The sequence below is a fragment of the Ctenopharyngodon idella genome, chromosome 9 (assembly GCF_019924925.1).
Source record: "Ctenopharyngodon idella isolate HZGC_01 chromosome 9, HZGC01, whole genome shotgun sequence".
NCBI lineage: Eukaryota > Metazoa > Chordata > Actinopteri > Cypriniformes > Xenocyprididae > Ctenopharyngodon > Ctenopharyngodon idella.
Window position 1 is genome coordinate 37,996,153 of NC_067228.1, and position 22,876 is coordinate 38,019,028.

At 38.5% G+C, this 22,876-nt stretch overlaps 1 protein-coding gene across 6 annotated transcripts in view; it reads left to right on the forward strand.

The window, feature by feature from the left end:
- LOC127518761 (macrophage mannose receptor 1-like) overlaps nucleotides 1-22,876 on the forward strand; it is a 58,852-nt gene that overhangs the window by 29,536 nt on the left and 6,440 nt on the right. Inside the window, exon 1 of one of the 6 annotated variants that reach the window (XM_051905869.1) lies at nucleotides 19,502-22,736. The exons of the other annotated variants lie outside the window; for them this stretch is intronic. The gene's annotated coding sequence lies outside the window, so the exon portion shown is untranslated. Of the gene's footprint in view, nucleotides 1-19,501; nucleotides 22,737-22,876 lie in introns of those variants that run through there. 6 annotated transcript variants of the gene reach the window in all.

The window sequence follows — 22,876 nt, forward strand, 5'->3', positions numbered from 1 at the left end:
TAATATGCAGTGTAACATCTCCATCTGTTTGATGTTTCTCTCATTCAGCTCTTTGTGTCTGAATCCAGTTTTCTAGAGCAGTGGTTCCCAACCACATTCCTGGAGGTCCACCAACACTGCACATTTTGCATGTCTCCTCAATCAAACACACCTGATTAAGGTTATCAGCTCATTAGTGGTGACTCAAAGATCAAAATGGGTGTGTCAGACAAAGGACACATGCAAAATGTGCAGTGTTCGTGGGCCTCCAGGAATGTGGTTGGGAACCACTGTTCTAGAGAAATGTGTGAGGAAACAATGTGGAAATAAAAAGTTGTATTAAAATGATCATGGAAATTCACAAATGTTACTTAATGTTGTATGAGCAAAATCAGTCGACACATGTTTATGATGCTTCCATCGCTGCTCCTGTTTACATCCAAACCATAAAGCAGTGTGAGATTAATGAACAAACTGATTCATGAATCTGTTTCCATTTTTTGTTCTTAAAGCGAACAGAGGACTCGTCTTTATCAATCAGACGATGAATTGGAGAGACGCTCAGAGTTACTGCAGACAGAATCACACTGATCTGGTCAGTGTGAGGAACCAGATTGAGAGTCAACAGATTCAGAAGTTCATCAATGATAGTCTCATATCTGGTGATGTCTGGATCGGTCTGTTCAGAGACTCATGGCAGTGGTCAGATCAGAGTAACTCCTCATTCAGATACTGGTATCCTAATCAACCTAATAATAATAGAGGTCAAGAAAACTGTACAATTCTCGAACACGACACTCTGAGGCGATGGGGTGACAACACTTGCAACAGCCAATTACCTTTTGTGTGTCATGAAGGTGAGCAGATCCTCACAAAACACACACAATCCATCCATCACCTCCAGATATCTTAAAGTTCACACTACATGTCTGACATGACAAATTCCTCCACAGTGTTTGTTCTGCATGTTGTTTTTGATCAGTCTCTCTCTAGTTTCTGCTTGTGGTTTGTTTTGTGTCCAGATAAACTGATCCTGATCAAAGAGAATCTGACGTGGCCTGAAGCTCTGAGATACTGCAGACAGAATCATATGGATCTGGTCTCGGTTCATTCAGAAGAGATTCAGCGTCGTGTGATGAATGTGGTTAAACAGGCGTCTACTGAGGCGGTGTGGTTGGGTTTACACAACTGCTGCAGCCTGAACATGTGGATCTGGGTCAGCGGAGACATCGTGTACTATCAGAACTGGGCTCCATGGAACGGAACGACACCGGAAGAGTGCCGCCTCGAGAAGAGAAAAGGAGCAGTTCAGTCTGGAGGAGATCAGCGCTGGATCAGCCTTCCTGAAACTCGCAAACTCAACTTCATCTGCAGAAATGATGAGTGAATGTTTGTGTGTTTACTTACATTCACTGTTTTCATACTTCATTATTTCTCTAATTTACTTGTATTTGTTTTAGTAAGTTCTGAGTGAATCTGCTAACTGCTAAATTTTAATCATAATATTTAAAAAAAAAAAAAAAAAAAAATTAACATTAATGTTTAATATTCTTTAGATGTTAAGTGTGTTTTATAAATCTCTTTGTATATCTGGTGTGGTTACGTCTCTTTGTTTTCACTAACAATAACTGGTTGAATGTGAATCTGTGAGCAGCAGCTCTTCAGAATAATATTGTTTGTGTCTCAGAATGAAATCTGGTTTATTCTTAGAAAAGCTGAAGTGAAGGTTGGGTATAAAACATCTTGTGTTTGATCAAAACCATCAGATAAACATGTGAAACAGAACATCAGCTCAAATAAACTCATCTACAGTCAGTATTCTCGCCTCTGATTATTTCCTGATTATCAATGTCACAATGACCGCTCAAATGACAGATATGCAAAACTTGAATTTGACTTGAGCACAGACGGTTTTCTTTTCAATGATTTCTGATTTGATTTCTTCTGCTTTTCTCTCATCAGCTGGTTGATTAATTTCAGAGAGCTCTGTCGAAAGGATTCACGCTTTTAAAGAAGTAGAAACCCTTAATATGTGGATGAAGTATTAACACAAACAGCAAGGCTCAATTCATGGAAACTGTTATTCATTTCTGAGCAAAATACCATTCAGTAAGGGCAAAAGCATTAATGATTCACAAATGCACAGTTCAACAAAATTAAATGAAAACAAAACAAAAAAAAAAAACAAATTTATAAGAAAAATATCCCAGAAATTCAAATACACAAGTCCCAATTCAGGGGCTCATTTAACATGACAAAAGCTTTCAACAAAAAGAAATCAATTAATTCAAAAATTAGATTGAATTCATTCAAACTCTTTTGGTGTGCAAATCACAAATTTCAGTATTAATTGGATATGCAGTTCACATGAACAATTCTTGACTGAGTTCAGCAGTAGTTTATACCTCAGAGTCCATATGCACTTAGACCTTTAAGAGTCCTTAAGTCCATTCAAACCAGCCTGAATCAAACCAGTTCATAACGAGTTCTTTCAGCCCTTCAAACAACATTTACACAGTCCCATGGACACTCAACTGGCAAACCCATCATGAGAATTAAAAAATATATTTGTTTGGTCTTGATCAGTCAGTCATTCATCACATGGGAGGACAGACTAGGATCATACCATTGTGTGAAAGAAAGAAGGGGGACACACGCTCTGAAGATAGCGAGGTTAGTGGTACAGTCCAGGTGCACAGAGCAACAGGGGGAGTCTTGTGGGAGGCCTTAAACCCCATGTATGTTCTCCACCGGTAGAGTTTTTCCACAAAAGCACAGATGCCACAGAGAAGCTGAAATCCACACAAGGCCAGATGGGGATGCCAGAGCTAAAGCCCAACAGGAGTGTGCTACAAGGTGAAACTCAACATTTTATATGTTGAAACGCAACCTGGAGTCAGAAGATGCCATCATCTCCACCCTGGATGTCATCAACGCTCCTGTTGATAGGGTACAACGGGGCTAAAGGCACACCTTAAGAAAAATGTGCTTTTCACTATGTGTATGATTGCAGGGAAAATATATATGTATTGAACATTGATCATGAAATGATAATATAATATTTTTTTTTAAATATGATTGTTTCATTATAAATATGGGTATTATCTCTAAGATGGATACCCAATTTGATATGATATTTGCCATCTGAATCTAACCATGTCACGTCAACAAATGGAAAAGTCAGCCAGCTATTCATTATCATGTTAATTATTGTGCTTTTTGCCCCAACAGCAGGGGTGCCTTTTACCTCAAATACCATAATTTTACATATTCTTCTGTTATTGAAAAACTATTGCTTGAATTACCTTGAACAAAACTGAAAATCATTTAGAAGACCTTTGTCTGAAAATACAAACATTAATTTAACCGATTCTCATTTGCTACTTAAAATCAACAACATTTTAAAAAACATCAAATATTAGATCAAACTACTTCAGAATCAACTTTGCGTTGCATCAAGGATCAGACAAATTTGCGCGTGCATTTTGTAAAGCAGATGTTTAGGAAAGTCCTGCGGCAAGTTTTCGTGCCATCTAGTGGTTTAGAGGAAAATAAAATCAAAGGCGCCTTTAGCCCCGTTGTACCCTACTCTAAGTCAAGAGGAACGGGAGACAACGAAAGAGGTCTGCACCGTTCTGGAGCCCTTTGAGGAGGTGACTGTGGAGATAAGTGCAGAAAGCTACCTTGAACAATTTTGTTTTTACTTTATTATTTCTTAATTGTGAAAAGAGCAATGTATCACATAAAAAACAAAGCCAAATCTTCATATTTGCTGTTTCTCTTTTGTCACAGCCTCCAAAATGCTTCCTCTCTGCAGGGTCTGCAGCGGGTAACTGCCCACCACCAACGGAGTGTAACAGTGGATGAAGTAAAGGAGCTGGCCACCACTCTCTGTTCATCCATGGACAGAACATTTCTGAGAGTGGAGTACAGCACTGTGCTTTCTGAAACCACTGCACTGGACCCACGGTTTAAAACGTTAGTGACGACAGAGCTGTGGATGAGGCACTTCAAAGAATAACTGCAGCAGCAGCAAGATGCCCGTCAGCTCCTCCATCAGAGGGTCAAGAGGAAGAAGTTAGAGCAGGGGCGGGTTCACAGACACCACACGCTTCTGTGTGGAGGCTCTTTGACGAAAGAGCAACAGGAGACGCTGCAAGGAGAAATCCCACAGCTGATGCTGTACTGGAGGTGAGGTCCTATCTTGAGGAACTGGTGGGAGGGCAAGGTTTCAGTCCACCCACACCTGGTTAAGGTAATGGTAGGAAGACTCTGCATCGCTGCAACATCAGAGAGAGTCTTCTCAAAAACAGGACAAATAATCAGAGAGGAGAAATCGCATCAGCCCATCCAAGCTGAGGCATCTGATATTTCTGAATGCCAACCTGCACTAAAGACTAAAGTGTCTTAATGACTTTTGCCTTTATTTATTTGATTTGTTTGCTGTGGTTCTGTTAAACATTTAAATTCAGCGAGAACTTACAGGCTCCACTATCAGTGACAGGATCACGTGAGCATCGTCGATCAACAACAGCAAGCGGCACGGTCTCTTAAACACTCTACAGCTGAAGTTTAAAAAAATATTACACTTTTTTGTGTGCAATGTTAGTTTTCGCTAAGTGTCCAAATTAAAAACAACTAATGTTAAAACGGAAATCTAAAAATCTCAGATGCGTCTCCTCATGTGAGCAACAAACAGGGCATTAAATTGACAAATAAATTTAAAAAACCTTGACAATACAAAACATTATAGTAGCAATCAACATTACATATGTGAAAAATGATGACTAAAAATAAAGTTATAGCTCTTACCTTTTCCTCCGAGAACTCCCGGTTGACTGACGACCGTTACAGCTCAAAATGACGCGCATGCGCAGTACTCCAAAAGTCTGTGAGCGCTGCTAGAGGTTTCCAATTCAAATTACATCACAGTTATTAACATCGTACATCTAACGATTTTATTCATCTATTTATTTTTATTTGATGTGCATTTAAACACTATATTACACTGACATTAAATTAAAAATAAGTAATTGATTAATAAATAGATTAAAATACACATTTGTGAGGGTGTTTCCAATAAAGGCTGGGTATCAAGTGCCATGATCACTCTGAATTTTTTGGGAAGATCATGTGAACAAAAGTGGTCAATGTGGAAAATATGGGGAAATTCATGTTTATTTCTGTAAGTGTTTAAAATTCTTCTAACATTTAATGGAATGTAGTTTCGCAAGGCTTTCTTCCACCCACATTTGCATTGTCGACTGTAAGATTGGAAATGTATTTTCTTGCACCCTGAAATACATTTTTAAATGTATTTTAAGTGTATGAAGGTTGAAACAAAATATATTTTCAGTTTCAAAAATATATTTCATTGAACTTCACTGTTTACAACATGTATTTACCATATATTTAAAATATATTTTGGCCAAATAAAATACATTTTTTCCCATATACTCAAAATGTCTTTGTTAGTATTTCTGAAATAATGCATTTCTTCAGTTGCTCATATTGTGTTACACCTTGTGTCTACCAGGTTTCATCCATTCATTACATAAAATATCGCTCAAAACAATTCATAACCTTCACAAATCTTCACGTGACCATCCAGTCAGCACGAGCAAGTTTTACACGCGAAATCTACAACGGTTCATTTCAAACCGGACATGAGGAAAGTAATAATTTCGTTTTCAAACTCTGAATCGGATTAATTCAGACATAAACTCTGTAACATTGAAACACTGCCCTCTAGTGGCACTTTGCTGTAATCACATCAATAAACACAAATGTAATTACTTCAATGGCCTATATTATAGTATAAAAGCTGATCTGACGCTTTACCAAAGTACCTACGTGATCAATAATACAGTATGTTGATGTCATTAATTAAGTTAAATGGAATAAAGTTGAAATGAAGTGAAAACGAGGTGCGCTGTAGCGCTGCTGCCATCTTGTGGTTGAAAGTGGCACCTACATCTGATTCACTTTGAACAGATCTCTCACATAGAGCCTAAACTGTTTTATGTAAATTAATATTCTTCGAGCATTTTAGATTATATATAGGCTATTTCTAAAGATCCTTTTAGATTAATACATGTCCATTATGTCTTAATAAATTTTCCTGTAGTTTCCATGTTCACCACACGATGGCGCATCACACACAGGTTCAGTGTAACGTCCACAATGGAAAGATGTGAAAATATAGCGCCTATATATACATATTATATATATATATATATATATATATATATATATATATATATATATATATATATATATATACGAGTTTACTTTCCTCATAATCTTTTGAACACATAGCTCAATTACCTAATGGATATTAATGGACAGTGATTTGAATGTCCTCTTCTGTGATGAACTTGTTTTCCTTTTACGATTCAGCAAAGTTATTAACAATACAGCATGTTTCTGTAATTAACTTAAAATAACAGCAACTAGGTTATATATTTAGATTAAACCTTAATGAGATTAATTATGAAATCACAGCTAGAAAAAATAAATGACTTTATATTTTACACATATTTAAGTCTAAAATCATTTTCTAAATCAGAGAGAGGTTGGCAGGTTTACCAGGGCATTTCCTCTGAGGAGAAAGGGAAGACGGTGCTTGAAATCACAATAATTACAAATCATGTTTCACCAAACATACAGTTTTGTACCAATTTTGTATTATTTCACAACAGTAAAAATTTATTTCTGTTTTCTTGAATATCACTCTTATACAATAACATTCTCATCATTTTCTCATCACAACTACTTTATAATCATCAGTATGTCACAATACACATTAAAGTTCCTTCAGTCAGCCATTTTTCGTTTTCTCTATGAACACTTCTTTTATGAAACCATTTAAAATTAAACAATAAAACTCATTTGTCATCGTCACGCATGTTATCTTAGTATCTTTTAAATTGTAACCGTTTTACTTGACACAAATTATCACTGTCGCTGTCATAAAACATATAGATTACTCTGAACGAGTCTTTAGTTATTATCACAAACTGAAATAAATGTATTTTTTTCATGTGAATCGATGACCGTGATCACAACACAGATCAACCGTCATTTTACCATTACTTTCATCTGGAAAACTCTACTAAATTAACCACCATGAATTAAAAACACAGGAAATGTGAACTTGCATGTTTTCACATTAATAATGACACACATTAAATTCAGTTTTTTTAAACACGTATACCTGAATTATCAGGAAAAACACAAGGACAAGGAAACTTCAGTGGCTTTCCCTGATGTACCGCTCACCAGTAAAACAATGATCACTCAAATCCCGCTCCGATATGAAATTTCTATGTACTAAATGTAACACCTCTTTCAACTGTTACTCAGTCACTAAAGTAACTTAATATATTAATTTGGACCAGTGCTGTTAGGTTCGGCTAAGGAGATGGAGTGTTATGTCAAAAAATCACAGAAATGGGATGATTAAAAAAATAATGCCGGCTTTACTGACAAAACAAAATAAACTATAAAATCAACCAAACAGCCAACATACAATTGTCAAAAGAGAGTGTACCACTTCCTCTAAGATAAATGTCTGCTAAAGTTGGTTATAATCTCAAGTTTTCAGTCCTGTTGTGTGTGGTATGTCATTTAAATCGTCTTTCCCTCTTGTTGAGGAAATCAAGAGAGTTCAGTCCTTATTAAAACAAATCCAAGTCAACAGTAATCCTACACTCTGGTTGAGAACGTAAATGAATCTCTCTTCCTTCTTGTCTTTGTTCTTTCTTTAGGTTCTTTCATGGGGTTGACTCCCATCTCAAAAACTGAAGAAATCCAGTGATGCATCAATAAGGGAAGAAAAAACCCTAACCTGCATATATAAAACAGGTTCAATGTGATTAACACATCCCTTTATCATAATGTTATTTAAATGTCTCATCATCATGCATATTGTATACCCATATACACACATTTTCATCATATATAATGTTGTATATTATTTAGATGTGCAGATCTGAATCTTGTTTACTGCAGTGCATGCCTCATTTAGAAGGTAAATGTCTCATCTTGAATAAAGACGAGAACATGCAGGAGAGTTCATGAAGATTCATTTAATTATAGGATGAACCGGGCAACACCTGAAACACAGAGCTGGTCGTACTTTATTCTCGTTTTGTGATGATTTTGTTGTCATCAGTGTAACAGGTATAGAAATTACACTGTTAAATATATGTTCTGTTGAGAAGAATTCACACAAAACTGTCTATTTATATGTCTTATGTGGTTACCTGATCAAAATGAGTGCTTCTCCTTTAAAGGGGCTCTATGTAGGAATGACACCCAGAGGTTGAAATAGGTACTGCAGTCCAAATTCAAAATATTGTTTGCCCCGCCCTCTCCTTCAAAGACGCGGGTAGCCAGCTTGACACGCACCAAGAGGGAGATAAACTGGCAGCACACAGTTTCGCACAGACCAAAACAAAGACAGACATTCCAACACAGAACGCACATTTCAAAGTAGAATGTCTGGCTGTAGCATTGTTTTTCTGAGTAACAAGTAGGTGAACTTAGCATGTTTCCTAAATATCTGCAAACATATTGGGGTATTTTTATAGTTTATTAATGTTAAAATCTTACATATAGCCCCTTTAAGTGTTGTGTAATCACAAGATGACTTCCTGTTCTGTCTCCTCCTCTTCCCTTTTGTATTGTAGCCTAATGGGAGAGGTAGGATTCTTTTGATTTCCTGATAATCTTTTAATTTAATCCTTATCTTAATTATTACTTTTATATCAGTATTTTGACTAATCATCTAAGTAATGGTTTTACTTCTTTACATCCAATGTAATTTGGTTTTTGCAGTAATCATTCAACAGAATCAGCAAATTGTCTGTATGTTGAGAAAGTCAAATGCTTGCTAGATAAGAGTGTGTGTGTTGGTGAAGGCATTTGACACTGTTGACCTAGAAGAGGCAATACTCTGGATAAAATCATGTCTTTCAAATAGGAAAAAATGTGTGTGTATTGATGGTACAAATTCTTCATACCATGCTCGCCCCAAGGGAGTTCCACAAGGCTCCATCTTGGGACCAATTTTATTTTCACTTTATATTAATGATTTAACTGGACTATGTAAAGATGTAAATGTTCAGATGTATGCAGATGATGTACAAACCCGATTCCAAAAAAGTTGGGACACTGTACAAATTGTGAATAAAAAAGGAATGCAATAATTTACAAATCTCATAAACTTATATTTTATTCACAATAGAATATAGATAACATATCAAATGTTGAAAGTGAGACATTTTGAAATGTCATGCCAAATATTGGCTCATTTTGGATTTCATGAGAGCTACACATTCCAAAAAAGTTGGCACAGGTAGCAATAAGAGGCCGGAAAAGTTAAATGTACATATAAGGAACAGCTGGAGGACCAATTTGCAACTTATTAGTTCAATTGGCAACATGATTGGGTATAAAAAGAGCCTCTCAGAGTGGCAGTGTCTCTCAGAAGTCAAGATGGGCAGAGGATCACCAATTCCCCCAATGCTGCGGCGAAAAATAGTGGAGCAATATCAGAAAGGAGTTTCTCAGAGAAAAATTAGAGTTAGAAGTTATCATCATCTACAGTGCATAATATCATCCAAAGATTCAGAGAATCTGGAACAATCTCTGTGCGTAAGGGTCAAGGCCGGAAAACCATACTGGATGCCCGTGATCTTCGGGCCCTTAGACGGCACTGCATCACATACAGGAATGCTACTGTAATGGAAATCAAAACATGGGCTCAGGAATACTTCCAGAAAACATTGTTGGTGAACACAATCCACCGTGCCATTCGCCGTTGCCGGCTAAAACTCTATAGGTCAAAAAAGAAGCCATATCTAAACATGATCCAGAAGCACAGGCGTTTTCTCTGGGCCAAGGCTCATTTAAAATGGACTGTGGCAAAGTGGAAAACTGTTCTGTGGTCAGACGAATCAAAATTTGAAGTTCTTTTTGGAAAACTGCAACGCCATGTCATCCAGACTAAAGAGGACAAGGACAACCCAAGTTGTTATCAGCGCTCAGTTCAGAAGCCTGCATCTCTGATGGTATGGGGTTGCATGAGTGCGTGTGGCATGGGCAGCTTACACATCTGGAAAGGCACCATCAATGCTGAAAGGTATATCCAAGTTCTAGAACAACATATGCTCCCATCCAGACGTCGTCTCTTTCAGGGAAGACCTTGCATTTTCCAGCATGACAATGCCAGACCACATACTGCATCAGTTACAACATCATGGCTGCGTAGAAGAAGGATCCGGGTACTGAAATGGCCAGCCTGCAGTCCAGATCTTTCACCCATAGAAAACATTTGGCGCATCATAAAGAGGAAGATGCGACAAAGATGACCTAAGTCAGTTGAGCCTCTAGAAGCCTGTATTAGACAAGAATGGGACAACATTCCTATTCCTAAACTTGAGCAACTTGTCTCCTCAGTCCCCAGACGTTTGCAGACTGTTATTAAAAGAAGAGGGGATGCCACACAGTGGTAAACATGGCCTTGTCCCAACTTTTTTGAGATGTGTTGATGCCATGAAATTTAAAATCAACTTATTTTTCCCTTAAAATGATACATTTCCTCAGTTTAAACATTTGATATGTCATCTATGTTGTATTCTGAATAAAATATTGAAATTTGATACTTCCACATCATTGCATTCTTTTTTTATTCACAATTTGTACAGTGTCCCAACTTTTTTGGAATCGGGTTTGTAGATGATGACAGAAAGTATTGTCTGTAATAGGGAGTAAATATTGGAATAGTTTACCACAGTCAATAAGACAATGTTCTACATATCATCCTATTAAAGATCATCTTAAAAAGTGGCTTATGATGAATCAGTCGTGTAAACATTTTACTTTGAAATTTTAAATATGTGTTGGGGTATTATCCTTTTTATGTAGTGTTGTGTGTATATTTGAGTTTGTGTCTGTGTGTGTGCCTGCCTAGTGACTGCGGATGTAAATTAGCAATGTTTCTATAATCTGGCTTATTTAGATTTTGTATTTTTACAAATGTTCTTTAATATGCATTGTCCCTATCAAATTAACAAATCAAAACAAATTTTCACTCAAACCTTGTGTATAATGTTATTTTAGTCATTTTAAACATTTTGAGTTATATTTTTGTCTAATATGGGGAAGTGAGAACATGGTGATAAATGTACAACATTTGTTTTATAGAGCACAGTAAGGGCAATTTCATCTGAGAGGCTGCTTATTTGTTCTTTGTGTATCAGGTATGTTTTCTATGTTGTGATATTTTCTTTATATTTTTCTCAATTTTGTCATGTTCATGTTTTTGCTGTCATTTGCCCTTTTTTTAATGTAACCTAATGGGAGGGAAAGAATAAGGGCAATTTCATCTGAGAGGCTGCTTATTTGTTTTGTATATCAGATTAAAAGATCCAGCGAAACTGCTGCCTGCTGTCCCGTGTCTGTTTCCAACAACCACAACGCAAAGATTTTCATAACTGGTGTCACTGGCCGCTCATCACACTTACAACAAGGAGCTGATAACATCTAATGTCACATTATCTTGGCTTTCTTTGCCACAACAAATGTGTTTAACAAACACACAGTTACAGCGGCCAAAGAAAAGCTAACACAAGAAGGACGAGGACCAAGATCCCAACTAAACAAATGCAAATATTTCAAATGAAACATCAACATCTAAAATCATCTTGCAGTTGATTTTACCAAATGCTCAATCATCAGTTATTTGATCACCCTTATTATCTCATTACTTCTTTAACATTGTGGAGATTGGACTCATATAAACACTGAGCAGTGTTCACTTAGGATTTTTCTGTGTATGTTGTTCATTTCAGCATCTCTCCAAACAGAGTTTTGTACCTGTAAATGTTTTTGTTTTATTTTTACTCACAAACATGAAAAAAGTTCTTATATATATATATATTTATTTTTATTTTTTTTAATAATTATTCTACAAGTATGTGTATTTTGTATTTGTATCCTGTATTTTGTGTCCATGTCTAAGGGCAGCACAAGTGACTCAGTGGGAAACACTGTCTCCTCACAACAAGAAGGCCCCTGGTGAGTCCCAGCTGAGCCAGAAAGTCTTTCCTTCAGATCTGGTTTCCGTCACAATCCAAAGATGTGTGAATTACAGATGCTAAGCTGTCTAAATGTGTGTATTACTGCCTATGGATGGATCCATGGCTGAGGTGTTTTTTTTTTTTTTTTTTAACCTTGTACGGAGGTTCCATGAATGTCTATATCAGACGTGCAGAAGACGTCCAAAAAAAAAAAAAAAATTCATAAAAACTTTTATTCTGGCTCTTCGGTGGAGCTTCTGGACATAATGTTGCTTAGTGTGATTACTCCCAGCATGGGAGGTTTCTTTTGATTTCCTGATAATCTTATTTAATCCTTATCTTAAAGACCCTCTGTGGTGAAGTTTTTAATGTTGTTTATATGTCTGTGTGGTGTTTTTAATATGCTTTAAAACAAGCCATGTGCAAATTCATAAGTCAGTGCCATTGATGAGTATATTTAGCAATATAGTGAGTCTATGATGTATATTACAATGTTATGATGAATTATATGCCTTTCTCCACTGACGTTCTGAGTTGTTCAAAGCATTTCTAAGGATACTGATTGTTAGAAGGCAGCTGACTGACTCTGAGATGAAGAACAGGAATGTCTCAGATTACGTATGTGACCATGGTTCCCTGAGAACAGAGAAAGAGACACTGCGTTTGAACGCATATGGGGAACATCATCACGTGAACCAGTGTCTGAAAGCAACAGCCGGCGATAGCCTATGACATCATTAAAGACGCGACCCAGAAGTATAAAAGGAGCGCCTAGAGAAGCAGTCAGTACCTTATCGTCTGAAGGGACTGTTCAGCAGGCAACCCCGATGCATGGCAGGTAACGCAGTGTCTCGTTCCCTGTTCTCAGGGAACCATGGTTACATACGTAACCTGAGACATTCCCTTTCGAAAGGGAACTCTACACTGCGTTTGAATGCATATGGGGAACGATATACCCATGATGCCATGCTTGCGGGGATTGCATGCCAGAAAATGGCTAGACAAATGTCAGAACTTGCAGCTTCAACTGAAGTGCCAGAATCCGATGAGCAGTGTACTCAGTAAAACACTTTTGACTCTTTAAAGCAAGAGGAGTACAAGATACGCTATCATGCCCTGCAGGAGGCCCAAAAGAGGGCCTACGACTTCCAGACACGTGGCATCAGCTCACGGCAGTGTTCTAAGCTCTAAGGGAGCCAAATATGATAACAAAACTTCTCCAGTGAGGTTAACTAGTTTAACTCAACCTGAACCACCATACCACCTGGAAATGTACTCAGTAAAAACACCTTTTACTCTTTAAGCAAGAGGAGTACAAACCTACGGCATCATGTTCTTGAAGGAGGCCCAAGCGGGGCCTAAAACTCAGAAAGACACGTGGCGCCAGCTCTAGTGGTAGTATCTAAGCTCTAAGGGAGCCATATATAGAACCAAACTATCCAGTGAGGTTAACTATTCACTCAACCTGAGCTTAACTCTAATCAACACATTCCAACAGGAATGTACTCAGTAAAACACTTAAAACTCTTAAAGCATAGGAGTACAAAAAACTCCGCCAACATGCTTCGAAAGAAGCCCAAACCGGGCCTACTACTCCAGAAGACACGGGCGTCAGCCAGTGGCAGTGTTAATACTATAACCATCACAAACCTGCACCGTCATGTTCCTAGAGGAGGCCCAAGTGGGGCCTACGACTCCAGAAAGACACATGGCATCAGCTAGTGGCATAAGTCTAAGCTCTAAGGGAGCCAACTCTGAGAACTAAACAATCAAGTGAGGTTACCTATCTTAACTCAACCTGAGCTTAAATCTACACATTCCAACAGGCAATGTACTCAGTAGAAACACACTTAACCCCATAGAAGGGGAGTACAAAGAATATATGCTGCCATGCTCTGAAGGAGGCTCAAACCGACCTACTACTTCAAATAAACACGGGCACAAACCTCTGGCAGTGCTAGTTCTAAGTGAGCAAAACTCTGACCGAACATCTACCAATAAAACTTGAGACACAACAAGCTATTGTGCTCAGACGGATGCTTAGATCAAAGCCTTCAACTTCAAACAATGAAATCAACTCGTGACAGTGTTCAAACTCTAAGGGAGCTATAAAAGAACCAAAGTGAATAGTGAGGTTCCCTAAACAAACTCAACCTGAGCTATGCATTCCAGCAGGCCATGTACTCCGTAAAAACACTTCTACTCTTAAGCAAGGGGAATACAAATTAGTCACCGTACTCTGAAGGAGGCCAAACCAAGCCTACTACTATAGAAACAGGTGTTAGCCTGTGGCAGAAATAGAGTTACAGCTCACAATGTGTAGGGCAAAACTAGAACTTAAAGCATAAAATAATGCTTTACTTTTCATTCATATCATCCTGAAACTCAAGGATGGATGCTTTTCACCAAACCAGAAGTCCATACATCTGTACTGAACCCTAGGAAATGGGAGCTAGATCAAGCTAACACCGTTACACTCAAGCTTGAATGTTAATTCAAGGGGTTCAGGGAAAAAAACAAAACACAGTATGAATGAAAATTCTAGAAAAAGTGGGGCCTACGCAACACTAGCATTCTCTTATCCATCTAATGATAAGGGGCCTACCACCTGAGACAACTGCACCAGGGAGACTAGCAATAGCCTGCTACCTTAGCTGCTATCTATCTTGCACCTACACCAAAGGGGTAAAGGGCCTTGGCCTGACAACTCTGATAAGAGGAGGCCAGAAATAGGAAACTATACAACCTGACAAGGGAAGTACTATGAACCCTAGTTCTAGCCTAGGCCAGCTATAGCTGTGGGCCTGTAGGGCCACACATAAGCATAGATCTGCCTGGGGCTTAAACTCAGCCTCTAAACTCTCACTAGAGAGAAGGCTACTCTGAAAATAAGAGCTCAGAGGAGCAAGCTCAACCCAAGCAAAACAATGTCAGGTGGCCCCGAAGGCCGACGCTAAACATAGATCTATCTGAAGTAAAGAGTGCTAATCTCAAAACAACTCTAGCTATAACCAGAGGGGAAGTTACTCTACCAATGGTGTCTGTAAAGGCGGCCATTTTGATTGCCAACACCAGAAATAAATAGTTCTAGCCAACCTAATGGAACTTCAGAGCCCTAAATTCCCCTTCTCATTTCCTTACATGCCCAGGAAAAACTATACAGGAAACTTAAGGTCAATATATTTCAACATAAATATAGACCGAGCTCACCTTCCTGCGGCCTGAAGACCAGAGACTCCTCATCATGGAAAGGGTGGAATCTATGGTTCTTTTAAGCCTAAAAGAGCCTCTTCATTATCAAGCCAGAAGGTGAGCCATCAGAAAAGTTTTCATCATGGGCCCAGCCCTCAGCCTGACTGTAAGAAGCACCTGAGCGTGTATTCAAAATATTCCATTACTCAGGAGGTGGAAGAAGAGAGGAGAAAGTAGAAGTGAACTACCCTCACGGAGAAAAAATCAATCACTGATGCTGCTGGCGTCTGTGATTGATCACCTCCCTCAGATCCTGCTTCTTCTTCCTGGAGTCCCGCCTTCTCTGGGACCTGCTCCGAGGAGGAGGAGGCGCCCAAGGGGCTACACTGGACTTCTGGCCCTGTCTCCAATCCTCAAATCGGGACGGGCCAGGACCTCCTGTCTGTCTGGGCCCAGGATCAGATCTGAGCGGTATACAGGTTTTAAACACTGCTGAGCACGCCTTCGCCTCTCTGAACCTTCCCACCACCGCCTCGACTGAAGTGTCGAAAAGTTCAGAGGGTGAAACCGGTGTATCGAGAAGAAAGCCCTTTTCTTTCTCCCCGATGTCAGCCAGGATCAGCCACAGGTGTCTCTCCGTGGCCACCATTGCTGCCATCGATCTACCAATCGAGGCAGCGGTTTGCTTGGTGGCCCAGAGAGCCAGATCCGTGGCGCAGCTCTTCTGTCGCCTCTGGGGACAGACCCTGCCCCTGATCCAGATCCTTCAGCAAATCAGCCAGGTAGGCCTGTAACACCGCCATGGTGTGTAAGGCTGCACCAGCCTGACCCCGCTGCTGCATATGCCCTGCCATTCAAGCGAGAGGTCACTTTAAGGGGCTTTGAAGGCAGGACCGGAGCTTTCAGCTTCGGCGCCTGCCCTGTGACGAGATAGTTTGCAAACGTCTCGTCCAAACGAATGCAAGTGGATTCAGACTGTTTTGCAAAGCCGTTTTACCAATTCATAATTTAAAACACAATTTAAGCATCAAAAAATATGTGAGCAGTTCAGTTACACAGCTGTTAAACTGAATATACGAAGGGAAGCAAGCTTTTTTCTTAAATATCCACAACACAAACAACAAATTGCTCATCACTGTAGCAACAGTAGACTCTCTGAGCTGCCGTGAGCGAGTGGAGGCGGGGCTAATTTGCATATTCATTGATCCGTGTATATTAAATGAGGCAAGGGTGTAGAGTTACATTCAAGCTATTTTAAGGCATGAAGACATTTTTTTCACTGGAAAAATGTTTAAATATGTCATTTTGGTGATCAAAGATGAGTTTTAAGGGATAAAATAATTGACTATAGGGGGTCTTTAATTATTGTTTTTATATCTATATTTCCCATTCAGTTGGTAACGTTCAACATACTTCACCGTTCCTTCCTTCAGGGAAGGAGGGTTACCTTTGTAACCGAGACGTTTCACTCAAACTTTGTGTATAATGTTATTTTACTTATCTGTGTGATTATTTTTGTCATTTTAAACGTTTTGAGTTATATTTTTGTCTAATATGTGGAAGTGAGCACATGGTGATAAATGTACAACACATTTGTTTTATAGAGCACAATAAGGGCAATTTCATCTGTGTGGCTGCTTATTTGTTTTTTCTATCAGATTAAAAGATCCAGTGAAACTGCTGCCCGCTGTACCGTGTCTTTTTCCAACAACCACAACCACAAAGATTTTCATAACTGGTGTCACTGGCCGCTCATCACGCTGGGCATCACGTGCCACCAGTTACATCAACAAGGAGCTGATAACATCTGATGTCACTTTAGCTTTCTTTGCCACAACAAATGTGTTTTACAAACACACAGTTACAGTGGCCAAAGGAAAGTTAACACAAGAAGGACGAGGGCCAAGATCCCAACTAAAGCAAACACTGATCATCATAATGGTGACTTCAAATGAAACAACATCTAAACCTCTGATAATTCTCAGTAATAACTTCATAAGACATCTGACAGAAATAAAGTCAGTCTGATTAGTAATAAGTGAATCTGGTAATGCTGTTTGTGGAGTTGTTAAATCTTTCTCTGCTGAGATCTTCAGATATTAAATGTCTTTTACTTGCAGTTGATTTTACCAAATGCTCAATCATCAGTTATTTTATCACTTAATTATCTCATTAACTGTCACAGTTTATTTCTGTTGTTGTGTTTCTAGTTTAGTTTTCATGGTGTTCATGTCTTGTTTTAGCCTTGTAACTTGTTTTCATTGGTTTCAGCTCATGTTTGCCTGTGTTCCCGTTAATTTGACCCAGTTTCCCAGTGTGTCTGATTGTTTGATTCCTATCACCTGTTTTTCATCAGTTCCCTCGTTAGTCATGTCAGATGTCTTGCTACTTTGATTAGTATTTGTGTATTTAAGCCCTGTGTTTCTGTCACTTCAGTTGTTTGTTCTTTGTTACACTTACGTTGTTCTGTTTCATTGATCCTGTAATTTTGTTCATTAAATACCTACTGCTGCATTTAGATCCTGCTTCCTCCTTGTTTTCAACAACGTGTTACAGAAACAATGTTTCAGGTTTTTTTTTTTTTTTTTTTTTTTTCACATCGTGGAGATTGGACTCATATAAACACTGAGCAGTGTTCACTGAGAATTTTGCTGTGTATGCTTTACATTTCAGCATCTGTTCAATCATAGTTTTGTACCTGTAAATGTTTTGATTTTATTTTTGTACAATTTTTAAATATAATTATTCTACAAGTATGAGTATTTTATATATGTATCTAAGGGCAGCACAAGTGGCTCAGTGGGAAACACTGTCTCCTCACAAAAAGAAGGTCCCAGCTGAGCCAGAAAGTCTTTCCTTCAGATCTGGTTTCCCTCACAATCCAAAGATGTGTGAATTACAGATGCTAAGCTGTCTAAATGTGTGTATTACTGCCTATGGATGGATATCCAAAAGGTTTTTTTTTTTTTTTTTTTAAACTTTGTACAGAGGTTCCATGAACGTCTATATCGGACGTACAGAAGACGTCAAAAAAAATGTCATAAAAACTTTAATTCTGACTGCTCAGTGGAGCTTTTGGACATACTGTTGCTTAGTGTGATTGCACCCAGCATGCACTGTGGCATGAATAAATTATAATCTTAATTGTCTAAGTAATTAGTGGTGCTTGCCTAAAAGGTGAAGCACACTATTACTAAGCCATAAGTAATCTGTAGTGAGCTCCAACTCACTAACTCCTGTCATCTTATGGAACAGAGCTCCCCCTTTTGCTGCCAAAACAGCCCTGACCCATCGAGGCATGGACTCCACTAGACCCCTGAAGGTGTGCTGTGGTATCTGGACCAAGATGTTAGCAGCAGATCCTTTAAGTTCTGTAAGTTGTGAGGTGGAGCCTCTATGGATCGGACTTGTTTGTTCAGCACATCCCACAGATGCTCGATTGGATTGAGATCTGGGGAATTTGGAGGTCAAGTCAACACCTCAAACTTGTTGTTGTGCTCCTCAAAGCATTCCTGAACCATTTTTGTGGCAGGGCACATTATCCTGCTGAAAGAGGCCACAGCCACCAGGGAATACCGTTTCCATGAAAGGGTGTACATGGTCTGCAACAATGCTTAGGTAGGTGGTACGTGTCAAAGTAACATCCGCATGGATGGCAGGACCCAAGGTTTCCCAGCAGAACATTGCCCAAAGCATTACACTGCCTCCGCCGGCTTGCCTTCTTCCCATAGTGCATCCTGGTGCCTGATGCTCACGTGCCCACTGTTGGCTCTTTCGGCGGTGGACAGGGGTCAGCATGGGCACCCTGACTGGTCTGCATCTATGCAGCCCCATACTCAACAAACTGCGATGCACTGTGTATTCTGATACCTTGACCAATGTGAGCTACAGTAGCTCGTCTGTTGGATCGGATCACACGGGCCAGCCTTTGCTCCCCACGTGCATAAATGAGCCACCCATGACCCTGTCACCGGTTCACCATTGTTCCTTTCATGGACCACTTTTGATAGATACTGACCACCAACTAACAGGTGCCGTGATGAAGAGATAATCAGTTGTAAAGAACTCAGCATGTGTGTGTCTGCGTTCGGGACTTTTATGTTGAAATGTATTGTCTTGTCATGTCTTGTTTCACCTTGTGCTTGCTCTCACTCCCTTGTTTGTTACTATGGTCACCCTTGTTAGTTGCCTTGACGATTATCCCCTCCCCTTGTTACCTCGTTAGTCTTTCTCTGTATAAACAGGTCCCTGTTTTAGTCAGCGTTTGTCGGTTATTGTTTGAGTTCTTCAACATATGTCTCATCATGGTGTTCATGCCTTGTCTGCCTTGGAGTTTATGTTATTCCCTTGTCTAGATTTATGGTTTGTCTGCTTGGATTATTCACTTCCTTGCCTGGATTCATGTCTTGCCTATGTGTGGATTACTTCGTCTTGTCTGGAACCAAGTTTGTATCATTGTGACTGTTTTCTTGAGGAATCAACTGTTTGCATTTAGATCCTCATCTCTCTTTATTTGAGACAACGCTGCAGACGTTACATCAGTGTTATTTATTTCACTTGTCAGTGCTCATAATGTTATGCCTGATCTGTGTACATTGTCTGATGAATAACATAAATGGCATTCAAATCTGAGAAGGCCCATAGTAGTTTGCATCGCTGGATCATCATTCATCTGTCTTTTAACGTTTTTATCATAAACAGTTGGCAAATATTGCTGTATTGCCTCGTCATGTTCTTCTGCTCTCATCTAACCTCAGATTCTTCAAGCTGTGAGTAGGCGGGGCTAAAGCTCCAAATGGGCGGCACATTCCTCTAGAAGCCTCTGATTGGTTAATTTATCACAGTGATAGAAAGATGAAGACAGCAAGATGTAGCAAGTAGTGCTGTAGTACTCGCCTTCTCTCTCTCACTCGTCTCATTCGCTCCGGTTCCCGCAGGTTTCACGCTCACACCAAAAGCGAGCGCACCACTGATCTATATTAGTGGAGCGAACAAGCCACGCTCAGTCTCAAACAGAGACAGAAGTCAAACAGAGTCACAACAGTACCAAAATGAGTGACTTACTGCGATTAAAATACATACAAAATTATGTCAAAATGCCCATCTTGGCGATTATTCAGATAAACACAGTCAGTTTTGGATCGTTAAATAGCTAAGAAAGAGAACGCATGTTGTGTAACAGTATTGGGTCCGTTCATAAACTCTTAAAGGGACAGCAGTCCAATATTCCTGCTGCTGTCTGTCATGTTATTTAAAGAACAAAAGACAAAGAAAATCACTTTCTGCTCTTGACTGAATACGTCTTATAACTTTAATGGTAAGAATAAATTTGTATTTAATATTTACAATAAAGAATACAGAAATTAAGTTAACCAATGTAAAATAACACTGGATGTGTTATTTTACATTTGATTACTTTCATTTCTGTAGTATTTCTTACCTGAATAAAAACCTACTTAACCTGAAAAATTTAGTTTTATAGCTCTCTATTTTATTGCATTTATTTGTGCTGTTGTTTGCAATTTTTTTTATTTGTTCTTATTTTATTACTGAGTTTTACTCTTTTTTTTTTTTATGAAAATAAAACTTTGCGTTGAAGAAAAGTAGATTTTTGTTTGTATATGCTGTCAATTAAAGTTCTTAGAAAGAAAATTGGAATCGGCAAAAATAGGTATTGGCAGATCACACTATCAAAAAATCGGAAATCGGCCAACAAAATTGCAATCGGCGCATCTCTAGTTCCAACGAAAGCCACAGCAGAACTGCGACTCATATTGATGTTTTGTGAACAAATCTGTGGCTGTGAAAAAACCATGAGAGTCAATGATGCAATTACCCTTTCAAAAATACTGCCACTTGCTTCGTTACTGAATGAATGACTCACTCATTAAGACAGTGACAAAAAAAAGCACTTTAATGCACAATCAGTTTAAGGGGGAAAATATTGTCCCTTAATGGAAAAGGTGTGACTGCAGCAGTGTAAGTGGAAGAGCATGCAGACGAATGTTAAATACCTGAGGGGGTATGCGACTGTAAAATGTTTGGGAACCACAGCCGAAGTGAATTTAAAAACAAGCAGGCAGCTAATATGCACACTTAATTATTAGTTTATTTATCGCAAGTCATCGTCATTGCAAAAACCCCACTGGTTTATTGTTTTAGTTACTTTGTACGCCTACAACGGATTCTTTAGGACAAGTAATGAGTTAAAGAATGGGAACATGTCATTTTTTTTTTTATTTAGTGACACCTGTACTGCTTGTTATTTTTTTACATTTTTCCTTTGGTATAGCCCAAAATGTGATTGTTGCAATATAATAAAAAAGTCTGAAAATGTGAAGTTGCACTTCAGCTGTTTGTGACTTTAGTGAAATTGCTAAACCTAAAGTAAATAAAATGGCCTTATTTGATCCTACAGTGTTGCTACTCTGCACATGCTTTTTGATAATTACAAATAATAATGCAAAATGATTATCTTAGAATAGAAGATATGCTGTCTCTCGCATCACATAAATGATCAATGGTTATGTACGTGGTCTTGAAGAGGATTCTTTTTTTTCTGTCTCTGTCTTGACTGTCTCATTTGGACTCGGACTTGACTTGGACTCGACTTGACTACAGCCCTAGTAGCAAGACTAAACAGGAAACGTAATGTCACTACTTTACATCGTAGATTAGATGTCATTTATTACAACTTTGTAGTCATTATAGTGTTTTATAAATGCCATAAATGTGAAAGCTGAATTCACTGTTTAAACATCATCTACAAATGTCGTCGTCTACATGTCAATCAGTGAACACTGGCAGAAAAGACAGAGAAAGAAATTAAAGAGAAAGAGGTTTAAGAGAGAAAGAGGTTAAAATATCACTGAAATCAAATGAAAGAATCTTTTACTCTAGTGACGTCACATCAGGAGGGAGCGACGGCACTGTGTACATAGAAAAAATTAAGATGTTCTCTGTGTTGCTGATTTCCATTATTAAAGAGCTGATATGTTGTTGCTATAGTCTTTTTTTTTCTTTGCACATTTTGTTTGTTGGCCATTATATTTTCTTCATACAGCACTCATGACACAATGAAGAGATATTGTGTTAATGTAGACACAGAGTGCATCTTCAATATTGTGTTTTGTTGTGCAGAAACATGCTATCAGTCACTGACAGTAACAAAGCTGAAAGAACATGGAAACAAATGATAAGTAAAAATAAAATGCAAATTCTGAGGTGGATTTTTCCTGTGAAGCCGCTATGGAAATACAATATACGTACAGACTCTCTAGCACATTCAAATTAACACACTTCCAAAGAATTACAGCAACATAAAACAGAGAAAAGATGTGGACATCTTTGATTTTTTTTTTTTTTAAGAGTGAAATAAACAAATGATGTGATGTACTGAATGAGAGCAGATATAATAATCACTTTGTTTAAAGACGGACAGAAACATCAGACTCAGGACAGAAACACACGACTTCTAAAGTAAGAACAACTACTTTCTTTAACCACAATTAGACTTTGAGATGTTAATATGGTCTTAATGATCGTGAATCGAGTTATGCTGCTAAATTAGTATATTTTTTCATACTTTTATGTTTAACTTTTATTACACCTACTCTCCA